At 37.3% G+C, this 26,832-nt stretch overlaps 1 protein-coding gene and 1 long non-coding RNA gene across 2 annotated transcripts in view; both read left to right on the forward strand.

The window, feature by feature from the left end:
* Positions 1–7,106, forward strand: part of LOC134527362 (uncharacterized) — a 36,763-nt gene extending 29,657 nt beyond the window's left edge. The window contains exon 2 of the long non-coding RNA XR_010074171.1: positions 5,459–7,106. This is a non-coding gene — a long non-coding RNA (uncharacterized LOC134527362). The remainder of the gene's footprint in view (positions 1–5,458) is intronic.
* LOC134527357 (ribosomal protein S6 kinase alpha-5-like) overlaps positions 1–26,832 on the forward strand; it is a 736,083-nt gene that overhangs the window by 159,074 nt on the left and 550,177 nt on the right. The gene's annotated exons all lie outside the window — the stretch shown is intronic.

The raw sequence follows: 26,832 nt of genomic DNA on the forward strand, positions 1-26,832 counted from the left end.
TGTAGTTGTTTAATTAATATTTATAATTATTATTAAGTTGATATGAATTATTAAGGTTAGGAGTTCAAAGAATCTCGAGTCATTTAATTTATGTTAGATTAGGTGAGCAAGAGAAGAAGAGGGGTTAACTGTAGTATGAGGCACGATCACAGGACGCTTTATAGTCATATCGCGCGAGTTATAGGAGCTGTTTATAGGACGTGCGACTAACGTGTGTGTGTCTTCTGATTACCGACGAACTGAACGAGCTTTGTTGCTGTCTCCTTCGACACCATCTGCAGCAGCAGGCGCAGCAGTAGCAGTCCAAGGCACAACATGTAGAATCGTGTGCTGGACACCTGACTCAGCCGCTCGTACCGGTATGGTACGGCCCCAACTAACACGCCGCAGACCCGTTGTGTCCACATCAGCACGACACCACAGCAGCCCTCGTGATATCAACGGTGACATCGGGCGATGCAGTCACCGACGAACAGCACCCTGGTCCAGCAGTCTTCACGACATCAACCGCCTACAACAGTGTATTGTTGGCTGAACGGCCATCCTAGCACTGTGGTTTTCACCGCCGTTGATCTCTCTGCTCAGCTGTTACTTACCATATATGGATATTGATGAGCTGTCTTCTACGTCCTTGCTTCGCCTAATCAGGTAACTGATACACCACAGCAGGTGAACAGCTCATGTTTACATACGGCAGTGCGACGTTCCAGCCTACGTAGTGTAGCGTCGATTGGCGCGAATATAACATTTTTCAACCGTCATCGCAGTGTTGCCACCTTGTGAAGTAACCAGTTCCAGTTTTTTTTAACGATCTAAATTGAATTTAACTTTTGAACTGTGAAATATAAATTTATATCGGGAGCGGCACTGTAATACTACAGTATTAGCAGATTGACTGGAACGGTTTGTTTATTATTTTACATTCGAGGTTATTTCGCTTCCCGGACTTTTCGGCACTGTTTTGTTTCTCGCGTGGTGGTGCGCGCAGCCTTTTCTGCATTGCCATGACGACGCCTCATATAAATATATTGCATGGCTCAGGGACAGTTTCGATATGCCTATGCATGTTTTTAAATTAAATTTGATTGGTCAGCATGGCAAAGATGCGTACGTGTCACGGCCGATTGGTAGTTATTAATTGACAATGATTTTTAGTTAAGAAAAAAAGAAAGAGTGGAAAATGACGCCATTCATTTAATCGTGGTGTTAATTTCCTCAGGGAATTTTATTAAATGGTGAATTATTATTCAGTGTTTTCGTCGTAAGAAATACATCTTCCGCAAGAGAAATAGTTGAAGCAGCACTGACCTTGAATGCCAGTTTCAGGCATTAATTTTCCGTGAGTTACGGCGGATTTTGAGACTGTAATTAATCGTCCAACTATTAGGTATGGCCGGCGTTTTGTTTTATTGTGAAGTTAAATTGCTGTCATTCAGAGCTCACATTAAGTTTTTTTTTTAGTCATTTTGAGAAGTTTAGATGCACGATCGTCTCGGTGTTTACAGTTTCCAAGATTGGTTTTATTTTAAGAATCGATTTGCCTTGTACCTTGAGCATGGTTAGTTTTAAGTGATTTAAAAAGTTTCCACTCGATGTAACTTAATTGTTTTTATTGATTCTTAATTTTTTTGTATGGATAAATGGTACTATCTAGTATCTGTGTCAGGAAACAGAGCAGTAGTTGCTTGTTTTACTGCTAGATACCAGTAAATGCGTGAGAGTAGAGATGATGAGTGGCAGCCATTGGGAATGGTGGCACAGATAGTTTATTTTAATTAATGTTTTGTTGTTATTGATAAAATCGCACTAAAGAGAATTGGTTTTAATTTAAAAGAATAGTCACTATAATGAGTCCTTTTGTTAAGTTTTGTTTAGTGGAGATCTAAGAGCCCACATTGACATCTGATGGCAACAGGAAGGCACTGTTTAGGCAAGTTACGGGAATCAGATGTCTCGCGAGAACAGATACTGGATCCTATGAAATTTAAAAGTGCAAGTAATCGTTAAGTTCATTGGGGAACATGTAATTATTTTATTTTTCAGCATGTATAGTATTCGTATTTTGTCGAGAAAACTGCAAAAAACCGAAATAAACAAAATTAATCTGGAATAATGGAAGTTGAGGATTCTATTAGCCGTAACTTGATGGTCTAGTTCTAAAAGTTGTTGTAAAATCGGTAGCCATATGGTGGCATTCAGAAGGCGAATAGTGAAAGTGGTTGAGTGAGAACTCCTTGGGACTGACTGCAAATCAGTCCCTAAAACGTGTCTGTAGGTTGTAAAACTAGCAGAGGGAAAGCCTGGTGTGCAATGTATTGTTACGATTTACAGGGTTCGTAAAGGGATAGCCCAATTAAATATTTTATTTTACACACAGTTTTATTTATTGCCACTATTTACATTACTAGCTAATAATCTAAAAATGAAAATTAATCAATTGTACTTAAAAAAATGTTGCTTCCTCCAGTAACTCGTTTCTCACAATCCACATGCCTCACTGGGCCGCACCTCTGGCGCAACTCTCGCCGCAGCACCCATCGTGGTCCTCCGTCGCAGGACTCCGTCGCTGCACTCCGCCGCCGCCGTCGCACTTCCCCTTCGCCGAGATCTCACTCAATGCCTCGCTTGGAACTTCGCTCGGAACTCCGCCGCGCCCGCGAAACTATCGCCCGGAACTGAACTCTTCGCCCTGGAACCTTCGTCCAAGGACTTCGCCACTCTGCCGCACCCGCGGCACTATCGCCCCGGAAACTCTGCCGTGGGAAAGCTCCCGCCTGAACTCTCTCTGAACTCCAACTGACTCCCTCGAGGCCGCCGTCCTCGTTTTATCTATCAGCCGCAATTTCCAGAACTTGCGAGCGCGGCCGGGGCCAGTCGCGTCATTCCGCGCCGACCCGACGGCAGAAATCTCTCGAAACACATGTCGGCGGCTCGCGTAACTCCACAGCTGTCCGGTTTCAGTTACGTGTCAAGGGCAGGGTGCCACGCGGGGATTGGCGGGAAGGAGGGGGGAAAGCGACAATCCTTGTTATCTTCCAGGCGCGCGCGGCGCATATCATGTTGCGGCAGTCGCCAGCCAGCTCTGCACCTGCACGTGTCCCGGCCTTGCTCACGTTCGTAACAGTATTTTATTGCAAGGGCAAATTTATGAATTTGTTTCTTCTTCTTGGATCTTAGTCATGTTAGCTGCTGTGTAGTGTTCAAACTACATAATCCAAAAAAGTTAATAGATTGTGGTTTAAAACTTTCTTTTTTTAATTTTTGGCAGAGTCTTAAGTATGACAGAATTAATAAATTTTTGGTACTTAATTTTATTTTGGTTGCTCTGGTTCATTGTGATGTTGTTTTTAAATTTTTGGGGTTTAATCCCAGGTTTGTTTTGATTTAGAGGTGTGTTGGTCGAAGGGTCAAGTCTCGTGGAAGTGAACTTTATTTGTGGTATTTTGAATGAAAAAAAAGGAGTTGAGAGGAAGTTTAGCCCATATTGTCAGAGAAATGAGCATGTCCATGAAAAAAATAGTCCAGCAAGTCCATGAGATGCAGTACTGGAGGAAATTACTGGGTAGATACAACAGTTGTTTGAGTTAATTTGAGGACATTTTGGGTTCAGTGAAGCCACTTGATGGAATACAGTGTGAGTGAAAGGTTGTCCTGGTGTGTGTGTGTGTGTGTGTGTGTGTATGTGTGGGTGTGCAAGGCTCAATACTTATGAGGGACAAGAGTTGAGGTCAGAGGATAGCACCTAGGTAAAGGTGGTCTATGTTTAAAAAGTTACATAGGAAGGAATGAAATAATGAGGGCAGAGAAGAAGCCCGTGAATATTTGTGTGTTCGAGTAGAATTTCGACACATGCAGGTACTTGAGTTGTGTGGTTCCTAGAAATAGATTGTTGTCTATTCTAGTAAGTTTGTTTGTGGTTTTCAATAAAAGTGAAGTTTTACATAAAGAGGTTATACAGATGTTAAGCATTAAGCAAGGAAGTTTCTAAAGATTTATGGAGGAAAATTTGTTGCTAATGAACCAGAGAAATGTCCAGTAATTTTAAGGGTATGTCACAAGGAAATAAGTTTTGTTTCAGGCACATCAAGGAGAAGCTTTATTTACTAATGTTTTCTGATTGGTTTTCTTTCAGGTTTACATTATTGTTTTAAATTTTGTTTATTGCTTAGACATACAGTTTAATATTTTTTATTAATTGTGTTAGATTTCATGTGTTATTATGATCGAATTTTCTTTCAGGAGAGTTCATTTAGCTTCGCAGATACTATAAGGTTAATTGTTATTAATTCTTTTTTTTTCAGATATTTGGTTGTTTTGTTTGGACCGAATTTTTTATTGTTTTTTTTTTCTGTCAGGTCAGTACTGCTACAGAGGCTTCAGGAATCTGGTACTACCTGTGCTCTGAAACATCTTATGTTTGGGTCTCTTAAAATTATTATTTTAAACAGAATGGTTGGGATTTATTGAGGCAGATGTTGTCTAACTGTTTTTGATTTTGTTTTATGTATTGTAGACTTGTTAAATATTTTGATTTTTGATTTGAAGTTACATGTTCTACAATAGTTAATATGGTTAAGAGTGGAAGTAGGAGAGAGTATCTGCCTATCTGCTCCCTACATCTCCCTTTGTGCTTTGATATAGTTCGGTAGAGAGTGTAGCTATCTATTGGGGAAAGAAGTAACAGAATTTCCAGAGCGTTGATGCGGAATGTTGGACCTCGTGTGAAGTGCCTTAGTGTGGAGGGACTTCAATTTGTGAGGTCGGATGCGACTTCACTGGTGAAGTACTGAACTGTACGATCTTAGTGTTGGGTGTGAAATGACATCACACATTCATACTGTTGGTCCAGTTTTTGGGATGCTGGATTCCTGATTGTGTCGAAGGGTGGTCTGCTCCCGCTCCTTGACCCACCATCACAAATCACAATAAGTTGAGTTCTCCCGAGGGCCTTCCGAAGAGAAGAAGAGGATTATATTTGTAGAAAATTTGTGTACCACCGCCTACTGATGAAGTCCTGGGGTATAAGTAGTAGTGCATGTTGGACTGTTCTGGTGATTTTGACGACCATCCTAGGCCTGTCATTATGCCATCAACTTCAGCACATCCTATTCTGTAGTTTTTGTCCTGTGATGTGTCTATCCTGCCTTAACCTTTGTCCTAGTTCTAAGGTTCTCTCAGTAGTTTTGTCGAGGAAGGAAAAGTTTTTTTAAGTTGTTGGGATTGTTTTATTGCTTGAGTGACATGGTATTCATCTGGATCATAGGCCAGTATTAATTTAACAGAAATCAGTAATAATTTTTGTGTTATAAACTAATTTAAATCTTTTTTGTTGAATAAGTACTGATATTACTTATCATTTGTGTACATACAGTGGGTAGAAAATACAGTTTGGCCAATCTCCTATGCCAATGTTGTTTTGCTAATTATTTGGTTTTTAATGCTGTTAAAATTTTCCTAGGTTTGCTCCTTCCTCTACTCGTGGAATTGTGGATCCGTGAGTGCCTTGGCATCTGGTGGTGGAAGCTGCAACTACTGTTTGGGAGTCTTGTGTAGTGATCGGCCTCCCCAACCTCAGCGTGTTTTGGGACATTGTTGTGGTAGCTACGCATCCATAACGAACAGGACTTACCCCTGAAGTGACTTTCACTCGCGATACATGCCTGTTTAGTGGGTGGCCGATCCCACAGGCTCTCCACTTGAAAAAAAAACGTGCTCGCGCCCCACCCAGAGCCGTGCAGTGAAGGGAATAACCACGTGACTGAGAAGCGGTCATGTGACCCATCACATGACCATCCTCCCCCCCATCGGTCCGGACTGAAGTAGGAGTAACCACGAGGTTCTGGATGGTCGGAGAACATAGGGTAAGGGGGCCCGAGAGATATATAGACCCCGACCTCGCTGCTTAAGGTGCAGTCCATCAGCAGAATATCGGTGACCATTGGAAGCGCTGCACCGCCACAACAAGACCTGCCGCCGCCCTGCCTGGACCAACAAGAAGACCATCACTCTGCCCGAACGAACACTGAACTCCGGTACGGGACTTAGCCTCTGCGAAGGATAAGCTGGACTTAGCTATTTTTCGTCGTCAGTCTGATTTAGCCCAATTCGCAAGGAGCAACGCCGGAGTGCTACAAGGTGGTCAACGACTAAGTGCCAAAGGTATTGAACAATGCATAGAGGGTTGACTGTGTGTCGACCAAGAGACTCGTTGGAAAAGGGATTGAGGAGGGCACCAGGTATTAGCATGTCCGAGACAGAGTCGAACAATAACATTGGGCAATGGTATGGGCAAGTGCATGTTGACAATGTGGTCAGACAGAGACTGGCAAACAAAGACTGTGTGTGACAACTCCCGATTTAGATTTGTGTACACCATTATTGACACACACATCGTATAGCAGTGTTCACTCGGAAGTTACGAGACACTAGAGTGTGACAAGTGCCGACATCGCTAAAGCCCAGCCAAGGGGATTAGTGGCATGTCCTTTTCAACTCTCTTCGCAGTCATCAAGGGAACTTCAGGTTCCTGGACAGCAGTGCACCAACGAAGTCCATCCACGACATCGTTAGGGAAGCAGGGCGCTGTATGGCCAGCGCACATCTGACAGTGACGACTCGGCGAGCGACGCCAGGGACAGGACGACCCAACTAGTGTTGAGGCGAGTGTCGGGGTATTTTGATAATGCGAGGGGTCTATAACAAGTAAATTTTGTTGTAAGCCACAAGGCGGCCTTGAACTTACTTTTAATGCATAATAATATTTTTTAAAACAACTAAGGACATAATGGTCTTTTGTAATTTTTCTATTATATATACCTATATCATTAAGCTACATACATTGTAACTCGCTGTTGTTTCTTAGAGTATGCGAGCTTAAGAATTTTAAGAAAATTTATAAGTCTTGGTAATAATTAAATATGCTGCATTTTTGTATCATGTTAATTGTTAACATATGTGTTAATTTTTGTGTTGGCAGCCAACTGGTATATTCAAGCGAGACCAGCCCAAGAACGAATATTAATATTCGAAGACAACTTGAGAGGGTCATATTAACATGTTTATTCTCTCTCATTAATTTATTTTAATAAATCTTGCTACTCTCACAACACAGTTTTCTTGTGTCGCTCTAACTAACTCCCTTGTTTCCCCTACCCGGGGGCAAAATCATTTGTCAAGACACTGCTCGTGATCTTATAGGAGAGATTGTTTTTTGTGTTTTTTTATTCACATGCAAGCAATTATGACAAAATCTAAACATTTCTCATACTTTAATAATGTAGAAGGTGATAATCAGTTTTGTGAAAAATTATCTCTGTATCCTTAAAATTTATGCTGAAGACAGTTTAAATGTTCACTTTAACTAAGCAAAGTTACATAGTGGGAGTTGGTATGTAAAAAAAAATTATCAATGTTTATTGGAACAATGGAATTGTAATCAATTGTAATACAATAATGTATTTGTAAATTCATGTGACTCAATCTTTAAAGTTTTCCTATCTGAAAATTGTAAGAGACTGTTGGTTCAAACGTAAATAGTTAAATTTCGGTTTCAGGGTACCGCTAGGTTGGTTTCTGAAATTTGTGCGGTCAAAAGTTATGACGGGGAAGATGTCATGTCGTGTTTTTTTCCTATTGTGTTTATTTGTTATTTTTAGCCTTCGATGGAATGTTTTTGCAGTAACTTGGTGTTTTTGGTTAAATTTTACATTATGGTAGTTGCGTTCAAGCGGTAGCTGTCCGAGTGTAGGTCGCGCTGTGCATTCTTCGCCACATTTCACTCGTATTTCACGCGATCGGGGCGTGCTGCTGTCTCAGCTCGGTTGGCGTTCGGCCTTGCATTGCTGCCTGACGGCGCGCATTCGTTCGAGCGACAGCCCGGTGGTGGTAGCTGCGCTGGCGAAACAGTTGGTGGCCGAGGGGAGCGGGCGTCAGCCGCAGCGCGTCCTCCTTGCGCGAGGAGGGGGGAGGCTATGGCCTTGCAGCACCGCGTCGTACTCGCCCTTCTGGTTTGGATCTCGACCCGGAGGGACATGCGTGACAGGACGGGTCGTCTTGAAGTTTGATGTTAGGGTCAGATAAGAGAGTGAGGTTGGACGGCTCTTAAGAAGGCTGACAAGATAAGTATCAGTCTCTTATCAAATTAATTTAGAATTAGGTATTTTTAACCTTTATAAATAATTGTTCCGCCATGTACTTAGTTGTTCTTCCCATTACGTCTTATCTTCGTAAACGTGGTTAGTTTTTTTTAAACAATGTCTGGAGGCCAGATGTTAGAGTAAACCTATAGTGAAGGGTAAGATAAAACTAAACTAACAGTAATGTATCATTTATTTCATTTTGTGAGGGGTTAGCAGTCCTCTTTATTTAAGAATCAGATTTCAAATTTATGAATGGTTGCCAGGTCTTGTTTATGATGTCCTTTTAAGAAAAGAGACAGAGTATAGTCAAAAGCATTTATGCTGAATAAAAACAATGGTAGGCCTCAATTTGTATTAAATCATTTTATTTCATTAATAGTTCCTTTTCAGTTCACTCCCATTAGACAGTATAAGTACTTTTACTATTTGAGATTTTCATTTCTGAAGGATTAATGGTTTTATTTAAATTAGTGGTAGGTAAGTGGCCTTACACATTTCTGAAAGCGATCCTAGTTCCCATCTCGCATACATCCCTGTGCTAATAAAAGGTGTAGGCACGCCTGGTGCCTGGTGAGGTAAGAGTCGCTTAATTTCAGGCTAGTGGAGGCTTAAGTTTGAAGAATTTAGGAGTACATGTTGGTCAGACAAAGTGTGTTTTTATTTTTATTTTCAGATTGTTTTGTTATTTAGTCAGTATCTTTCACCCACCATTCATCCATTTAATCTTTTCATCACGTTTAATTAACATTTTCATAACTTTATATGCTCATTTCCACCATTATGTATGTCTCTCGGCAGACCTACGTGCTAATATTTTAACTTTTAATAGTATAACTACTGCAAGTTTTAATAAAAATTGCTGTATTTGAATTTTATACATCATACCGTAGAACTTACATTTTACTTGATTTTTTCAGAGATACGACTTTTATAGTAAAAAAAATTACCGTATTTTCATTCATTTTCGTTGGCGAATATAGAAAAATATAAAAGGTTAAATGCATGCTATTAAATTATAATTTTGTACATAATGATTTCTCAGTTTTTTATTTTTATCTTAATTTGCTTGGATATTTGATTTATTAGTATAAAAACAAACGTTACCCTGTTTCACTGCCATTTGAGTCAAATAACAAAAATATTTCTTATTAATGCTAAGTTTCTCACATCCATATTTAATTCCTATGGAGATATGAATTTTTCTTAATAAAACCATACTTAATCCCTTCTCACACTTTTAAAAAACGAAGGTAGCAAAAAAAAACAAACAAATATAATTCCTATCTGTATATGCTTATTGTTCATTCTTAGTTTCTAATCCTTAAACCTAATAGTTTCAGAAATATACATGTTTTTCTTTAAACCATACGTAAAAGCCATTTAAACCCCCTAGAAGCGGGATCATGCAAATAGGTAAAACAATGTTTTTTATAATTTTTACCATTATGCTTATGTCTTACTTAATTAGTTTCGGATATACGATTTTAAAAATAAATTAGTTCTTTCCTTGTTTTTATCCCTTTCATATTTTAAGACGAATTTTAATAAACGCAAAAAATAAGAGATTTTATGTTTTAGATGCAACTTCTTTTAGTTTCTTACTTCTAGTTATAATAAAATTGGAAGTGATAGGTCTTTTTGTTTTAAATAAACGCCTACCCCTTTTAATAACCTAAGGGTTTGAATTTAGCAAAATATAATTTTTTTTGTAGTTTTCGTAAACTTTATTATTGGATCCCAATTAATTTTATTATGCTTGATTTAAATAAAAATTAAAATGATTAATCTTAAAACCATACCCACTCCTTTTTTTACCCTTAGGGCTGGATTTTTGCCAAATTTTAACATTGTATTTGGTAGATTTTTATGTGTTTATTATTGGTCCCTACTATCTTTTGTTATGCTTCGTTAGCTTCAGAGATATAATTAAGTATCTTAAAACCATTTTTACCCCTTTTTCGCCCCTTAGGTTTTGAATTTCATAAAATTGTATAATTGTGGTTGGTAGATTTCGTATGTTTATTATTGATACCCAATGTGATTTACTATTCTTAATTTAATTCAGATTTATTATTATAAATTTAAAAGAATAGATACCCTCTTTCACCACTGTGGTGCTGAAATATGCACAATATTAAAATTGTGTATGGTAGTTTTCGTATGTTTAATATCGGTACCCAAATTCATTTATTACGCTTAAATAAATTCAGGGATAATTATTAACTTTAAACATATCCTCACTCCTTTTTAACCCCTTAGAGATTGCATTTTGTAAAATATAAAAATAGTGCTTGTTATTTTTGTTTGTTCATTATTGGATAGCCAATATAATTTATTATGCTTAATTAAATTCGAAGATATGATTATATATCTTAAAAGCAAACTTACCTCTTTTCACCCCTTAGCGGATGAATATCGCGAAATACAAAAATTGTGGATGGTAGCTTTCGTGTGTTTATTATTAGTACATAATATAATTCTTTATGCTTGATTTAATTAGAAGTTATAATTATTAATCTTAAAAGCACACTTACCTCGTTTTCACCTATTCGGGGTTTAATTTTGCTTAATATAAAAAGTTTTGTTAGTAGTTTTCGTATGTGTATTATTGTACCCAAAATCATTTATTAATCCTAATTAAGTTATGAAACATAAATAATCTTAACAGAACACTTCTTTTTCACCATTTAAGCTTTTGAATTATACAAAAAAATATTTTTAAAATGTTGTAAGTTTTTGTATGTTTATTATTGGTACACAAAATCATTCCTTACACTTATTTAAATATAAAGTTATAATAATTAATTTTTAAAACATACTTATCCCTTTTTTCATCCCTTAGGAATAGTTATTTGGAAAATTAAAAATTTTTTAATGGATGTTTTTTGTATTTTTATATTTATACCGAATATATTTTATTTAGCTTGATTAGTTTCGGAGATATAGTTAGTTATATCAAAACTATATGTACCATTTTTTCACCCCCTTCAGTGTGGATTCAGTCAATTATTTATAACCTAGTTTTAAAGTTAGTCAAAAACCTATTTAATCAAAAAACGTTCATCAAAGTCCGTCCAGTAATATTATTATGTATGCTCGAAGAAACACACAAATAGACAAACAGAAAATCAGACAAAAATTTTCTTAATTGTATTTTTGTGTTCTTAATAATGTAAAAAGCTATTTTCAATATATTTTTTTTCATATCATCCAGTGCACAGATTTCTTTGCCTAGAACAGTTTTATTATTAGTATAGTTTATAGCATTTATAAAGCTAAGATTTGTTTTGGTATTCAATTTATAACCAGTTGACTAATACATCCATTTGTTTAGGTACTTTAAATAAACACATCGTGTATCGAAAATTTAAGTTTCGTTTTTACTAATAGCATATTTACGATATTTCGTTAACAGTTTTGGTTGATTGTAAAAAAAAAATTGTAATTCGGAAGGAAAAACACTTTCCTTAAACTAAAAATTCCAAAATTTTTGGTTTAAATTTAACCGAGTGTAAATATTTCACATCTTTGATGTTGTGAGAATGAGCGGTTAGGTTAACTACATTAAAAATACTTCTAAAATTGTGAACATTTGATTAGGTTAGATTAGTTACACTTAAAATACTTTAAAAGAGTGGACAGTTGGTTAGGCTAGCTACATTTAAATAATTGTAAAGGTTTGTTAGGAAAAATAATTTAAAATGTAGGGTCAATAATTGGTTATGGTAGCTACATGTAAAAATAGTGTTTTAGGGTTAATGGTTGGTTTGAAATTATTGTTAATATTATACTTAATATAGTGACTTAAATTTGTGTTGTTCCTTAATAAGCGTGGCCAAGACTGTTTTACACGAGAGATTGCCCTGATTTTGTTGTCGCTGGCCTATTGTTTATTTGATGCTAGGCGAAACTTGACCCGGTGATTCTCAAGAATTGCTTAGGAATAATGCACACCTGAAAATGTTTTCAAAAAGACAGTTACTTTAATGTCAGTACGTTACAGCCGCGGCCAAAACTGCTTTCCACCTAAATTTGTTTTCCAATTCAAGTGAATATTGAACAATATTGGACATTTGAGTACTAAAGAAGTTGCTCGAGCGAGCGGTGAACGTCGGAACTATTCTGACCGCGGAATGAACGTGTGAACTTTAGGATACCCATAATAAAAGTTATAGTTATTTCTTTTCTGAGAAGCGGTGTTCTTGTGGATTTATGTAGGATTCTTATGGACCGAATGAATTATTCTAATCATGGACCGGTGTTGATGAAATGTATGTGTGGTATGCTGAGAATACTATAATGATATGTGACGTCTTCGTGCTACAATTATTGTCATTATATGTGTATTTTTATGGTTTTCAAGATTGAAGTAATGTTGTGATTTTTTTTTAAATATTTAATTCAAGGCAATAATAGTCATTTAACCTGGCAATGTGCTTCATATAGATTTGAGTAATGGATTTAGTTCATGTTTATTTGCCTTTCTGTACTATCCCATTGGTATGATGAGGTTCTATTCTTGGTCGCGTCGGGGGTTTTTCATCTTGCATGAAGTTTCCTTCCCTGGTTCTAGACTGGGTGCTGTGTTGTCTCCGCGCCTCTTTGCTGCCGGAAGGCAGTGACAGACCATCGCGGAATCATTTCGCCTCGTCGTGGTTATCTCCTCGCGCGATAGCCTTTGGGATAAACCCCCAATTGATATACAAATCAGTGATAGCCAAGTTTTCTCATTCCGAGGACCATGTGCCATTTTTAAGACTAATCTGAAGGCCAGATGCACATCAATTAAATATATAATACATAGGTACATTGTTTTGCTATGTAGAATTTCCAGTAAATACAATATGTGGTATGTGAAGAAGAGATGGGAAATAATTCTCTTGAAAATAAAACTAATCACAAATAAATAAATCCAAGAATAATTACTATAAAACAAACATAAAATACCGAAATATAAATAGTATTTCTCAGTATTTCTGTGATAATATAAGTAAGAATACTTAACACCTCTCTGCTGTTAACTTATGCAACAATAGGCCAACAAAGACCACTAATACACGACAATATACATAATAGCCTAACTTTGTTGAAATACGTCACGGGCCAGTAGCAGAAATTTTTCGTGAAATAATCTGAACGCCCTTTGGACTGCAATAAGATATTCCCCATGCCAGTTTTTTTCCCCCCTTGTAATTGGCTGCCGTCTGCAAGAGAAGCCATTGCCTTATTCAGCTTGGCCATTCAGGATATGTTTTTTTACGTACTGAATTATTGTGATTGGTGTGCTGACAGTACGTGTGCCGTAAAGAAACTCGATCAGTGCCAGTTTTTTCCCCCCTTGTAATTGGCGGCTGTCTGCAAGAGAAGCCATTGCCTTATTCAGCTTGGCCATTCAGGACATGTTTTTTTACGTACTGAATTATTGCGATTGGTGTGCTGACAGTACGTGTGCCGTAAAGAAACTCGATCAATCAAGAAACACAGACGATGTTTTAACTCTTATCTAGTCTCGAAATCTTTTCGCCTCTGCTAAACTATACCATCGTCCCTTCTGTACGCTGGCGGCTGGTACCGCCTTACACCCAGCAGGGCACCGTCGCGGCTGTCGCAGGACCACTATGCGCACTTGGAAGACTGCTGGTATGAATTCAGGCCCCTTTCAGGCGAGGCGTTTGTTTGATTCAACTAAGTTTCTTGGGTTCAACTACACTGCTCAACAAAGTTTTCGAATAACATAGACTGTATTAGATGCTTACAGTCAACCGTTTAGAGGTTGTACAATAAAAATTTAACAAAATAAGAATATGTCCCTCTAAATAAAACATTTTTAACAATATATACCGAACAAGCAAAACAAAAGATATATTCTGAAAGTAAGTCTAAGCAATAACACTTTGAAACTCTCTTCATCGCATAAAGCTAGCAGTATTTAGTAATGGGTACGACAACCCCACATACTGATGAGTTCTTCCACCCTGTGCTCCATGCTTCGAATGAGTGGATCAAGTTTATTTTAGGGCGAACGGTCCCACCCCTCTATTGCAGCTTTAGTAAGTTCCTGAGGATCGTCCAGTGGGTTTAGAGAGTTAAATGGTCACTTTCAGCATGTCCCATTAATGTTTAATTGCATCCATGTCTCGGGACTGTGCAGGTCAATCCATTCGACTGATGTGTCTTTGGAGATACCGTAACACTGCCCCATGATGGTGAGATCTTGCATTATCATCTGCTAGGATGAAATGGTCTCCGAATGCAGTTCGAATATGCCTCACAAGTGGTTGTAGCACCTCTTGAATGTATCAGGGGCCATTCATTGCACACTTTATGGGAATTAGATGGGTCTTCATCCCAGCATTTTTCCTGCCAGAACATATCATTTCTGCCAGCATATGGATGGAATTCTTGGTCATGCCATGATTGCTGACATCGTTCAGAGGATCTTCATATTCGTTTACGTCAGGTATCAGATCTTAAACTAATTCTGGTCTCATTGTAAACATTACATTACCCCATTGAGCAATGGTCCAATGTTGATGAGCAAAAGCCCAGTTCCTTAGATAAGCTCAGTTCCATTGGTTCAGTACAAATCTTCTCATTGTCCTTCAGAACTGAAGACAAACTCAGGCAGTCTTCTGCACATTGTTTTATCTGCAATACGATTCCCTGTTTATCTGGAGAGGTCATTCCTAAGAGCCGTGGCAGTTGATGTTGGACTTTTGCGAGCCGACACTTGGAGATAACGATCTGGGACTGATGCTGTAACCCGAGATGGACAGTACGAGACCTATCATTCACATTTCCCACCTCTTTGTAGTTTCTCCAACACTTAGACTAGCTTCTTTGTGTGACATTTAAATTATCTGCAATATCTTGCTGTGTTGGCCTGACTAAATTAAAACCACTATCTGAATCCTGTCAAATGTTTATTTTAGTCTAAATGAGATGTCACTGCAAGGCTAAACACAAACTAACTGTAGTATTTGGTGAAATTGGACAGTGTATCATCTGCTACAGCACACATGATGTATTCACATGACTATAATACGAGCACAAATTATGCCTGTCGAATTTCAAAGTTGTGATAGACTAATGAATAAGATGCCTGTGTCAATTATTAAGCATGGAATAACTTAAAATACTCATTTTGGCGGTGTTCTAAACTTATGTTGAGGTGTGTAGTTTACTGCCGTATGGTGACTATTTTTTTTTTGGCTGCTCCACACCAGGCCACTTGTGGAATCAACTTTACTTCCCAACTTGAAGTCATTGAGATGTTAGTACCCGAGGAAGCAGGAGCACTTCTTGTCCTTGTTCTACTGCAAGAAGAGAAGCAAAAAAATGAGGAATATGGGGCGAAGAAAAGTGTGGGTTCACTGTTACAAAACTTATGTTCAACATTTGGATGTTATCGCTGTATTTCCCTGTCCTCATATCCCATATCGCGTGACTACTATGCATTTCTTCTATTTAACTGCTCCACATAGATTGGCAGGAGAAACGCCCTCCATTAAAACCTCGGTGGACTCAACTAGGCGAATGGTGTAAAGGACGAATGCCGAGTAGTGTCTTGTGTTGAGTCTACTAGTGAGGATGAGAACATGAGCGGCACAGGTGCCTGTTGGTCATCCACCATAGCGAGCAAGTTGGCTGCGTGTGAAGGAATTCGGACGGATCCTTATCATTTCCTACATCGCTACACTCTTTGACACCCATCCGCCTGGTCAACAAGTGAAATTAAGTAGTCGGCTCATATAAAAGGGGTCTAAGGTTCTGTCGAGGTGGACCTATTCCGAGGCAACTGACTGAAACCAGTCACAAGCATTTTTTGGTTCGCAGACAACAGCAACACATGCGATAAACTGTGCAGTAGAACTGCTGCAAACATCTTGTGTGTCTCAGCCAGAGGCTACCTTCGTCTGTTTCCACAAACTATGGAAATTACTTAGTTTTAAATAACAAAAGAAGAAAGTAAATATAATAAGTCCTGAGACACCACGTTCTGGGTTAAGATTCAGGAATTCGTGTCAGTGTTGGGGAAAACAAATCCCCAGAAGGGAGGGGGAGTTAGTGATCTAGGTGTTGACCAACATGTAGGTACTCAAGCTACACGTGGGGTGGAGGGGATGACGTTATTGTCATCGTCTGCGGCCATCTTGGTTCCTAAGCATGAAGACAGGATGTACGAGTAATATTTATTTTTCATACAAATATATCGAGTAAAGTGGCCGAGCCTTGAACTCAGAGAGGCAAAGATGTTGTGTGTACAGGCAGAGACCTTAGCCACTTGGCTATCAGATCAGTTGGAGAAGAAGGAAGTAAATAAGGAATATATGCTTTCGAAGTTTGTATAGTACTAGTGATGTAAGGTAAGGGGTGCTATGTTTAAAAAAATTTCCCATAGGGCGCTATCTTGAATGTGTAACCCCTGGTTACAAACATGCTGAACTTAATGAAAAACTTTTTATATGTAGATATTAATTTATGAAACCTTAAAAATGTTTGTCTTAATATTGGTTAAGTTTTGTAAGGTAATACTTTTAGATTGTTCTGGGTCGTATTTCTATTTTGGTATAGTTTATTTGCAATGTGTTGAAGTTGGCAACACTTACTTGTGATATTTTTATCAATTATTGTATTATATTTTAGTTATTACGGTAGGTATTTTAATGTAGCCCTATTATTATATTTGTTCTGTCCCCAACGTTATCATAACTTTATATTTACGAGGGGGGGGGGGGGTGTTCGAGTGCAGAACTACTTTCCTGCGCGCAGGATTGTGCGCGCAACAATTAGGGCAGAATTTTATGACGGAACTCGATCGCCAGCCGTGGTAAGATGCGCCTCGGGCGGGTGCTGTATACTCCGCGGGCCTGCTATGGCTATGAGGATTTTGGTGACTGTGTTTCAGAAGTACGGTAACGGGATGTATGAATCGCATGTAAGTTTTGTTGCCATGATTTGGAGCGCCGAGTTTACGTGCGCGGCGAAGGAAAAGTGTGCAAGCTGTCTCGCGGCCGTATAACTTCGGCATGCAGCAATGTGGAACACGCTAATCAAGTGGCATGCACAATGGAGTTTTATTCCAGACCCCTAATTAAGCAAGTCAGTGTCGTCTGCCCATGTGCCGTTTAGGCTACTTCCAGAAGCTTCAAAGTACAACTGTGCCACTTTAAGCCGGAAAATCCGTGCGTATTTAGTAAACATCTTTGTATTTGTATGAAATACCGCACCTGTAAGGTGAAAATAAAGTTGTGTGTGATGCGCATTGAAAATTACAAATTACAAAAAATTATGGCTTGTACTAGAACTCTATCCTTTCTCAACAAAGGAGAAGTTCAAAAGCTGTCAGAAGCTAATTTAGTAATGTTTACATTTACATTTACATTTTTTTGTTTTTTATTTTAATTATTTTTATAATTTTTATGTAATTTTTAATTTTTATTTAATTTTTATTTTTATTCTGTGATTTTTCTGATATGGAGGAAACTTGCGTTAGTTTTCTCCGTGTGCTCCTGGTTATTTATGCCAATATATTGTTGGTTTAATCCGAGTGCTCCTGATTATTCCTGGCCAGACATCTGTTGATGATCTGGTTATTTGTGAGAAATCGATCTCTGAATGAAATATTACTTAATGATTTATGGAATTTTATTCAGAGTTACATATCATTAGTGAATTTCTGCTATTAAATCAGCACTTACAATTTTGTTATGAGGTGGAATTCAAACAAAAATATCATTACCCATTCCAATAATGTAAAAAGACGGTTCAGAAACACTATAATGCAGGACGAACTTCCTTCTCCTTGATGTCTAGCGAAGCTCTCCCTCCTCTTGCGATCGAGAGAGAGCATTCCGCATCCCACATAAAAAAGAATAATATTTGCCACTACGCAACACGTGGTGTCATCTGTTGTTGAAAAACAGAACTTCTTGCGAAAAGTTTTTTTTTGTATGAGATAAATAACTCTCACTGATGAAAAGTTAAAAAAAAAAAATCTATTTCAGTAATTGTTCCAAATGAAAACTCCCAATTTGCATCTAATATTAGTCACAGAAACTACCATGGATCCTGGTTTGTTGTCTGTGGCTGAATCGGAAGGACGCCGCAGTAGATACTGCAGCAAGAATTATGACCTGAGAAGGAATGCTAGACGTCACGAGAAGAATGATTGTGTTCAAAACCCACTGCACAAAATGTTAAGCTGTATTCGGTGTAGCAGGTTGTTAACACGAACTGACATCTTAAAAAAACATGGTAGAACATGTAATGCCAAGCCTACTTACGGGATAGAGAACATTGATAAAGACACTAACACTAAGGAAGAGTGATGTTATTTGCTCTGCCGATCGCGACAAAGAACTTAAATTAAAGGATGATGATGGTTTAAGGAATACTGAAACTAATGGAAGTATTATCACCGTGAAAAGTGAGAATAAAATCAAGCCCATATTCAGTAGATCCTCCATACTTTGGAATAATGATGGACACTTAAAAAGGAAGATTTTAGACGATAAAGAAGCTCCAATAGCAACGATTTAGAGTTCTTGCAGTAATTCTGGTGAAGATGCTGACTTCTGTGGTGATGACGACAGTGACTCTGAAGCTGGTGACGTTATCGAAGACTGTGCTGAAGTACCTAAAGCTGGCAAAATCGTAAGCTGTGATGAAACTCTGAGACTGAAACAATGGAAGCATTGTAATAAAATAAATTATTCTGATAAAGCATACAATGTTCGCTGGGACAAAAGTGATATAAAGTATTTATAATAAACATGCAAGCAAGTTGGCAGCAGAAGAAATTAATTACTCATCATGGGAAGATCCTACCTAACATATTGGTCGACAGGTTAAGACTTCTACATGCTTCGCTTTGTGCTAGAAATTATTCGCACATCAAAGAAGTAGCCCTAATACTCAAAGAACCGAGGGCAGCTGGCTAAATAGTATAATTACTTGGTTTACCTGCATTTTTATAAATAAAAATAATAAATTATATTGAAGGTTTTAAAAGTGATTGTTGTTATTTCAAGAATTATGATTTCTAGGCCTGAGTTCACACTATTGCATGTTACATGTCTGCATTACATGCCCATTGCATGTCCTGTGTTTGTTTGTGTGTAATGTGGGTCCATGTGTGTACTGTGTGTGTATATGTGTACTGTGTGTTCATTCCATGTCTGTTGTGTGCCGTGTGTTCATTCCGTGTCTACTGTGTGTACTGTGTGCTCATTCCGTTTCCTATGCGTACTGGGTGTTCATTCTGTTTCATGTGTGTACTGTGTTTACTGTGTGTTTAATCCAGGTCCTGTGTGTGTGCTGTGTGTTCATTCCGTGTTCTGTGTCTGTACTGTGTGTTCAGTGTGTTCTTTTCTTTGAATGTGTGTCGTTTCATTAAATGCACGTAGTCAAATCTGTATAATTCCAGTAGTAACTCTGAATATTCACTAGTCCAAAACCTTTCTGTCTTGAACCTTTCTTAGGATTTTTGGTACTCTTGTAGGCATAATTCATAATCCGTTGGTCTATATGCTTGTAATTGATTTTATCGATACTTTAGTTCCAACAGTTCGTAGACTTTGTCTATACTGGCTGAAATATGTTATATTAGCTATCAACAAAAATGGTCATGAGGTTCGGAAATATCTGTTCTATACGATTGACACTGTTTATGTCCTGGTCTCGCGGTCCGAATACACTTGGCCTATACGTATAGCATTTTGCATGAATGTATTCTAAGTATCGAAAGATTAGACTTTCATGTTAGCTGGAGGCTGGTAGACTTTGAACCTAAGCTGATTTTAGTATTTTGAACATGATTTATTATATAATTATTTTTTTACATAAAATTAAAATATTTGCATCGGTCAAGGATTGAAGCAAGGACAGGAATCCATCAATTGAATCGGTAAGTTAATGAGTGATTTTATATGAATTTTGAACTTTTCCCGAATTTCTATCTTAATTATTTACTAATTTTCCAGATGGCAGACATATTGGCTTATAGAAGACTGGTTGGCTCGGAAACTAAGCTTGTTTTAAGACTTTCCACATTATTTTATTGAATAACAGTATTTTTTACATAAAATTAATGTTTTTGAATTGCCTAGGGATCGAACTAAGGACAGGAACTAATTGAATTAATCAGTATATTATTGCAAATTTATTTAATGTATTTGGTAATTTTTCCCGATTTAATAGCTAAATAATTACGAATTTCCAACATGGTGCCCAAATTTCAAAATGGTGGATGCCACAGTAATAATAAATTATTCCTGCACTCTAGCGGAGAAAAATTAAATTTATATGATGGTAACACACTCTATCATATGGCATGTGTACTACATGACACTATCACTCCTTGTATTGATTACTTAAAATAAGATGGTGACAGCAGGCACCATGTGTATTAACTAGCGCTCCTGGTAGCAAGTATAGAAAATTAATATGGTGGTTCGTTTTTAACAGGTGATGCTATTATGCCTTCAAATTAAATAAAATTCCAAGTACGAATATGTCTGTTATTTTTAATATACATTATATAATTCTCAGTCTGGTAAATGTCTCGATGGCCGAGCATTTAAAGGCGTATTTTTTTCCAACCAAGATGTCAGTGCTGCGATGGTTATAATCACAGTGCTTCCAATGTATTTTGTAAAAATATTAAATTTAATTAGTCGATAAGGACCATAATAGCTCTGGTAGGTAATGGAACATCGACCTTATGTGATGAGAATGAGCGATGCTGGCACTTTCTAGGAGTAAACAGCAGAAACAAAGATGTCGGTATCCAAGATGGTGTGATGTCATCCATGATGGCGGCCTCCAGCAGACAAAAACAAAATGGCGAAAATTATATCAGAATCGAAAAAAAAAGTGTTTAAATCAAATCCAAGATGGCGGAAAAGTTTTTAGAATTCAATACGGTTACCATAACGAAAATTGCAACATTCTGTAATCAAAGATGGTGGCCATAACGAAAAGTACAATGGTGATGTCATACACATCCAAGATGGCGGGCGTAACGAAAAGTGCAGAATTAGTGAGCGAGGCGATCGATTTAAAGATGGCAGATCCAAGATAGGCTACTAATGAAAGGTCAAGGTAAATTACATCCAAGATGGCCGCCGTGACGTCACAATCCAAGATGGCTGTCGTCACCAAGCACCGCACCTAAAACCCAGGGCCAGGAGCCCCTATTATACACTACTGATAACTCACTCACAAAAACTGTTTATTCAAAAACAAATAAACTAGGGGTAAGAAAACTTAGAGCTAAAATTGGAGAATTTGTACTATTTCTAAATATAAATGAACATTCGAAAAACTGGTGAAACAAATAATTCTGTGTTAGTAAAATACATAATTATCCCTCGAGTTGTTATAACTTGGAAGATTGACGAAGACCAGCGATACTTGGAGGATTCTACGAGTAAGAATTTCAGCTAACAAGTACCCAAACGAATATTTGGTAGAGCAAGTGATACGTTGGAATGATGATCGCTTGTTTGTGAAGTGTAATTTGTTGTAATTTTATATTTTAAAAGCAAGTATTAAATAAACAATTATTTTAATTTATTCCTGTACTTTTGAAACTTTTCACTATTTATGTGGCTGGGATGCTCGTCGAAGGTACTAAAAATGGTATTAGAAGACTAAGGCCGTGTAGAGACAAGACTGACACAGCTATTAGCCTTGGAAAGGGCAGGGGGAAGGGGTGGGTTTGCTGACGTCAAAAGACTTGCGTCAGAGGTGTGTGCGCTTGGGATGCATGGACAGGACTGGAATAGAAATGGGAGAGGAGTGGGTAGGGTTGAACCATTACTCCCGTAGTACAGACATGGGCAAACTTTTTAAGGGAAGGGCCAGATAAAATTTAAAAAAAAATTATCTAGGCTGGTCGAAAAAAATTGAATAAAACTCATTTTTATAAGTGACAAGATGACCCGGTGAACTTCGTACCACTTAAAATTAATTTGATTCAAACTCTTCATAAGCGATTATCAGTCCTTATCAACCTTCCAACTCTAATTCTTTAAGATCGAGAATTTTAGCCGCATCGTGTACGGTTTGGGTTTTGTTTGGTTATTAAATGAAACTTATTATTAACCTCAAACTTATTCCTTTAGTTTTGTTGAAACACATTTGAAGCATTTGAACATTTTAAGCCTGCAAAGTCAATTTACCTTAATAGAATGACTAACTAATGCCCGGCATGCGGTGCAATGCCTTTTTATTATTTTTTTTCCAAATTTTTAAAAGTAGGTATACATAAACAGTATGTATGTGTGTATCTATCCCGCTCTATCTCTATACCTCTCTGTAACTTTCTATATATCTCTATCGATCTCTATCTGTATAGCTCTCTCTATACTTAACTCTCTCTATATATCCCTCTCCCTTCCTCTCCCCCTCTCCCTTCCTCTACCCCTTTCTCACTCTCTCCCTCGCTCTATCTTCCTCTGTCCCACTCTCCCTCCCACCATTATTATTTGGACTATACCAAATAGGAAATACTCTAAAATACTTACATGTAACTATCCGTACGACTCGCGCGCCACCTTAAATTCTGCTTTAAGTGTTGGTGTTATCGAAATCTCACCTGTTTCGAAGGTCAAGTGTGCAAAATTTCATCGAGATCGGATCAGAGATTTAGGAACGCATAGAGGAAAAACATAGAAACATTCAAATGTAATTCGAAGATGAAATTTCTATACAAAATTACCAAATTCGATTTTTTCAATGTTTGGCTGTTCCTTTTGCGTTTTTCCTAATGTTTTTTTTTCCATCCCTGTAATGAGGCGAACACAACAAAAAAAAATTCAAATAGGTCGAGCCATTTTCTAGTTGAAGCGAGACTAACGCACGGCAATTGATTATTATATATAGAGGTAAACTTAATTTTTTTAATTTTTACATCACCCACATATTATATGCTACAACGTAACTGGCATGTGTAGCTAGCTTTTGGGAACAGGTTTTTTTTTGCCGACCTGACAGTTTTTTACGTAGAGCTCCTGCGTTTTGCTTCTATTCTTCTTAGCTCATAGTTTCATAAGTGGCGTTGTTATATTTTGTCATGAAATGTCGAGAGAGGTTGAATTTCTTGAATACGTCTACAGTATAATATTGCAAATGAGGCACACAGGTTTATCCTTAATAGGCGTGAAAAAGTATTTCCAAGTCCATTCATCGTTAAAAATATTACATTCTGAATCAAAATCAACTTTACGTTTTTTACTTGCTGTTCTAACGATCAAAAATTAAAAAAAAAAACTACCAAAAAAGCAAAACTATAGAAACACAAGCCAGACTCACAGCCGCAGAGCTGACTTATCACTGACTACGTGACTGTCCGAACTACACTGACCTTGAGAACAGACGATAGGAAAATCGTAGCGCCCAATTCGTTCCGAACTTGGCCGAGCAACACCGTGCCCTTTACAGGCCAGGCACCGTGAAGACACTAGTGTGAACACTGCCACACGCATTGTATCTCACGTCGCCATGCTACCGATCTACACTCATCTATTACGGCACTACGCCTACCGAGGTTTCGTGCAAACTCATTTAATATTAGATACGATAATACCGTACTTAAAACGCAATGAGATGATACTTTGACCATGAATGCCTTTGGACACTAATAAGAAGTTGTTGGGGGGTGATGCTGACGTCGGTTGTATCATTCGTAGTTATCAACAGTGTTAGTAAGATGAGTCATGCCAGCTATGAGGAGATTGTTGAGGAGGAGTCCTATGATAGCTGGAAGGAGGCTAGCGACCAATAAGATGCTCATGCGATGGAGGAAGACTAGGAATCCGGGGAAGATATCGCAGATGGATCTGTGAACACCTCCACTCTGACTGAGGAGGATGTTACTGTTGTGGAGGGAGGGATATTAGCCACGTATCACGAACTATCAATTTTGGAGCTGTGTGCGCGGATAGTTGTGTGGACAGAGCATTTTATGGATAGTATGGAAAGTGCTGTGGAGCGGGGCTATTGTGAAGGGGTTCGGTAACGCCTTCTTGAAAGTATTGTATTAGAGAGTGCAGAAGATGGTGTCTAGGTGTGTTTGCTTTTTTTATTAAATAGTTTTGAATTTTTTTCATATTTTATTTACTTCGATTTCCTGTCACAACTTTTAAAAATATACTATTTTCATTTGATGTAAAATGTAATGGCCGAGGTGAGTGTTGTAACTGCATCGCATACACTGTAGTGGTCAGACATCATGTCGAAATGTATAATGTTTTGTATTGTTAATGGACTCCCTCGTGGAGAGGGAACACATCTAATACTCTACAAATATTAATTATTATATTTGTTTATAGCATATTATTATCGTGCACGTTCAAGTCTGCGAGATTTTTCTTTCATTAAAAACTTTGCAGAAACGTAGCTATATACAGTGTAAACTCTATATAACGACACTTAACTGACTGAGTATTTTTCGGTGTTATAGAGAGTGGTTGTTAAATGGAGAGAAATAAAAGATATCATTTTACTATTCTATAATAATACATATGTGTTAACTAATATAGTACACATATTTTTACGCACGAATATTAATATTAATACAAATAACAATACTTATTGCGTATAATAGTCTGTTATATTTTTTTGTTTTTCCGTATTGTAGACATGGTAGAGCGGCTAAATCCAAAGCGTCTTCCAAAATCACTGATCTTTTCTCCCGCCTCTATTGAGCGTATTAATACAACTTTTTCGTCAAGACACAAAGATTTTCGTTTACTCGCCATGTTAACAGTTCGAAAGACTGTAAGCAACTACGATAATGATAAAGTGTAACAACAACAACCTGACAAAAGTCTAGTGAACGAGGTTAACACGTGCAAGTTCATCATACAAAAACAAAAGACAAAATTTCTTAGAATCTCCGGTACGTCAGTCGAAGTAAACACGAGCTAGATAATACAACAACAAAACAGCAAACAAAAGAACGTACACAGCTGCAGTTCTTATCAACTTCGGCAACTTAGAAAGAACTGCTTAATGAATTATAATGCCGTATTGTTATCGTTAAATAGAGTGAGCGTGACGCTATATAGAGTGTATTATTGTACAGAAAACAAGGCAAACCAACCAAAGTCAAGCAATTTCGACGTTTTAAGGAGTTTGCCGTTAAATCGAGTGACGTTATAAAGAGTTTACACTGTATTATGTATGCAAACATTAAAATACGTGCTTCTATGCAGCTTTTAGATACAAATATGCAAACATTATCCTGCTTAGAAGAGTAAAATGTAAAATATTTACGCGAACATTAAAATATCTGCTTTCATGCATATTTTAAATACGAATACGCAAACACGTTCCTGCTTAGAGGAGAGAAATGTAATAGTTGTGCGTAAGGACTCCGAAAATTTTCTGGTTCTGAACAGTGTGATGTCTATGATTGTAGCATAAAATAAAAATAATTGTTGGATGAGTAAATATTTAAAATTTAACTTTAAAATAAATGTTATCATTACATCTGCAACGATTAGATAATTAATTTGATATATGGTAACATATCTGAGTTTACACATTTAAATATTATATATGATTATATCTTTAAGTAAGAAATGGTATGTATCTAAGAAAAATGTCGGTCACTGTCATCAACATAAACAAAATGGCTGTGGATTTTAATAAATTTGTGGATTGTTTAATAATTAGTGGATTTTTTAGTGTATTTTTGAAAATTGGTGTATTTTTGAGAAATTTATTGATTTTTAAAAATGTGTGGATTATTTGATCTATAAATTTCATAACAACACTGGTAGAAGATATAAACTCGACCTTACATGCATACATACACCGATGTAGTTTAATAACATACACCAAAAACAAAGATTTCGACATGAAATAAGGATAGTGGTCTCCATCAGACGAAATAAATATGGTGAAGTCAGTGTAACGAAAAGTGCAATTCACATGAGTGGGGTGCTCTATGATCACATCATCGTGTTTTTAAATAACATTTTATTAAATTATTTTTATAAGTTTTAAATATTTCCCATTTTTCTATGTTAATACTTACAGATTTTTAAGATGGCGTTCATGACATCATAATTCAAAACGGCGGAATGTTTTTGAATTAATAAAAATGACGGAATGTTCTATAAAACCAAATGGTGGACAGAATCAAAGATGGCTGCCAGAGTCAAAGGTCAAGGAATCCAAGATGGCTTCCAAAAGTGACATAATCCAAAATGTGATGTAATCAAAGATGGCCGCCGCGTATCCCTGTATCCCGAACCTTGAGCTGGTGTGTTAACTAGGGCTCCTGGTAGCAAGTATTGAAAATGAAGATGGTGGCTTGGTCACGAACAGATGCTATTTTTCCTTCAAATAAAAAAGAAATTAAAGCGCGAATACGTGTGTTATCTTTTTATGTACCTTATTTAATTCTCGGTTTGATAAATGTATTGATTGCTGAGCGGTCATAGGCATCCCAGAGGTCTGACCACCCAGAGGTCCAAGCTGTTCGAATTAACAAGGTTTAAATGTATTTTGTATAAAATATTAAAATAATATGTTGATAAGGACTCTAACAACATTGGCAGGTAATGGCACATCAACATTATGTGGTTGAGACTGAGAGATGCTGGTGCACTCTAGGAACAAACAGGAGAAACAATGATGATGTATCCAATATGGCGGCTTCCAGCAGAACAGAAAAAAG

The sequence above is a fragment of the Bacillus rossius genome, chromosome 1, assembly GCF_032445375.1.
Source record: "Bacillus rossius redtenbacheri isolate Brsri chromosome 1, Brsri_v3, whole genome shotgun sequence".
Taxonomy (NCBI): Eukaryota; Metazoa; Arthropoda; class Insecta; order Phasmatodea; family Bacillidae; genus Bacillus; species Bacillus rossius.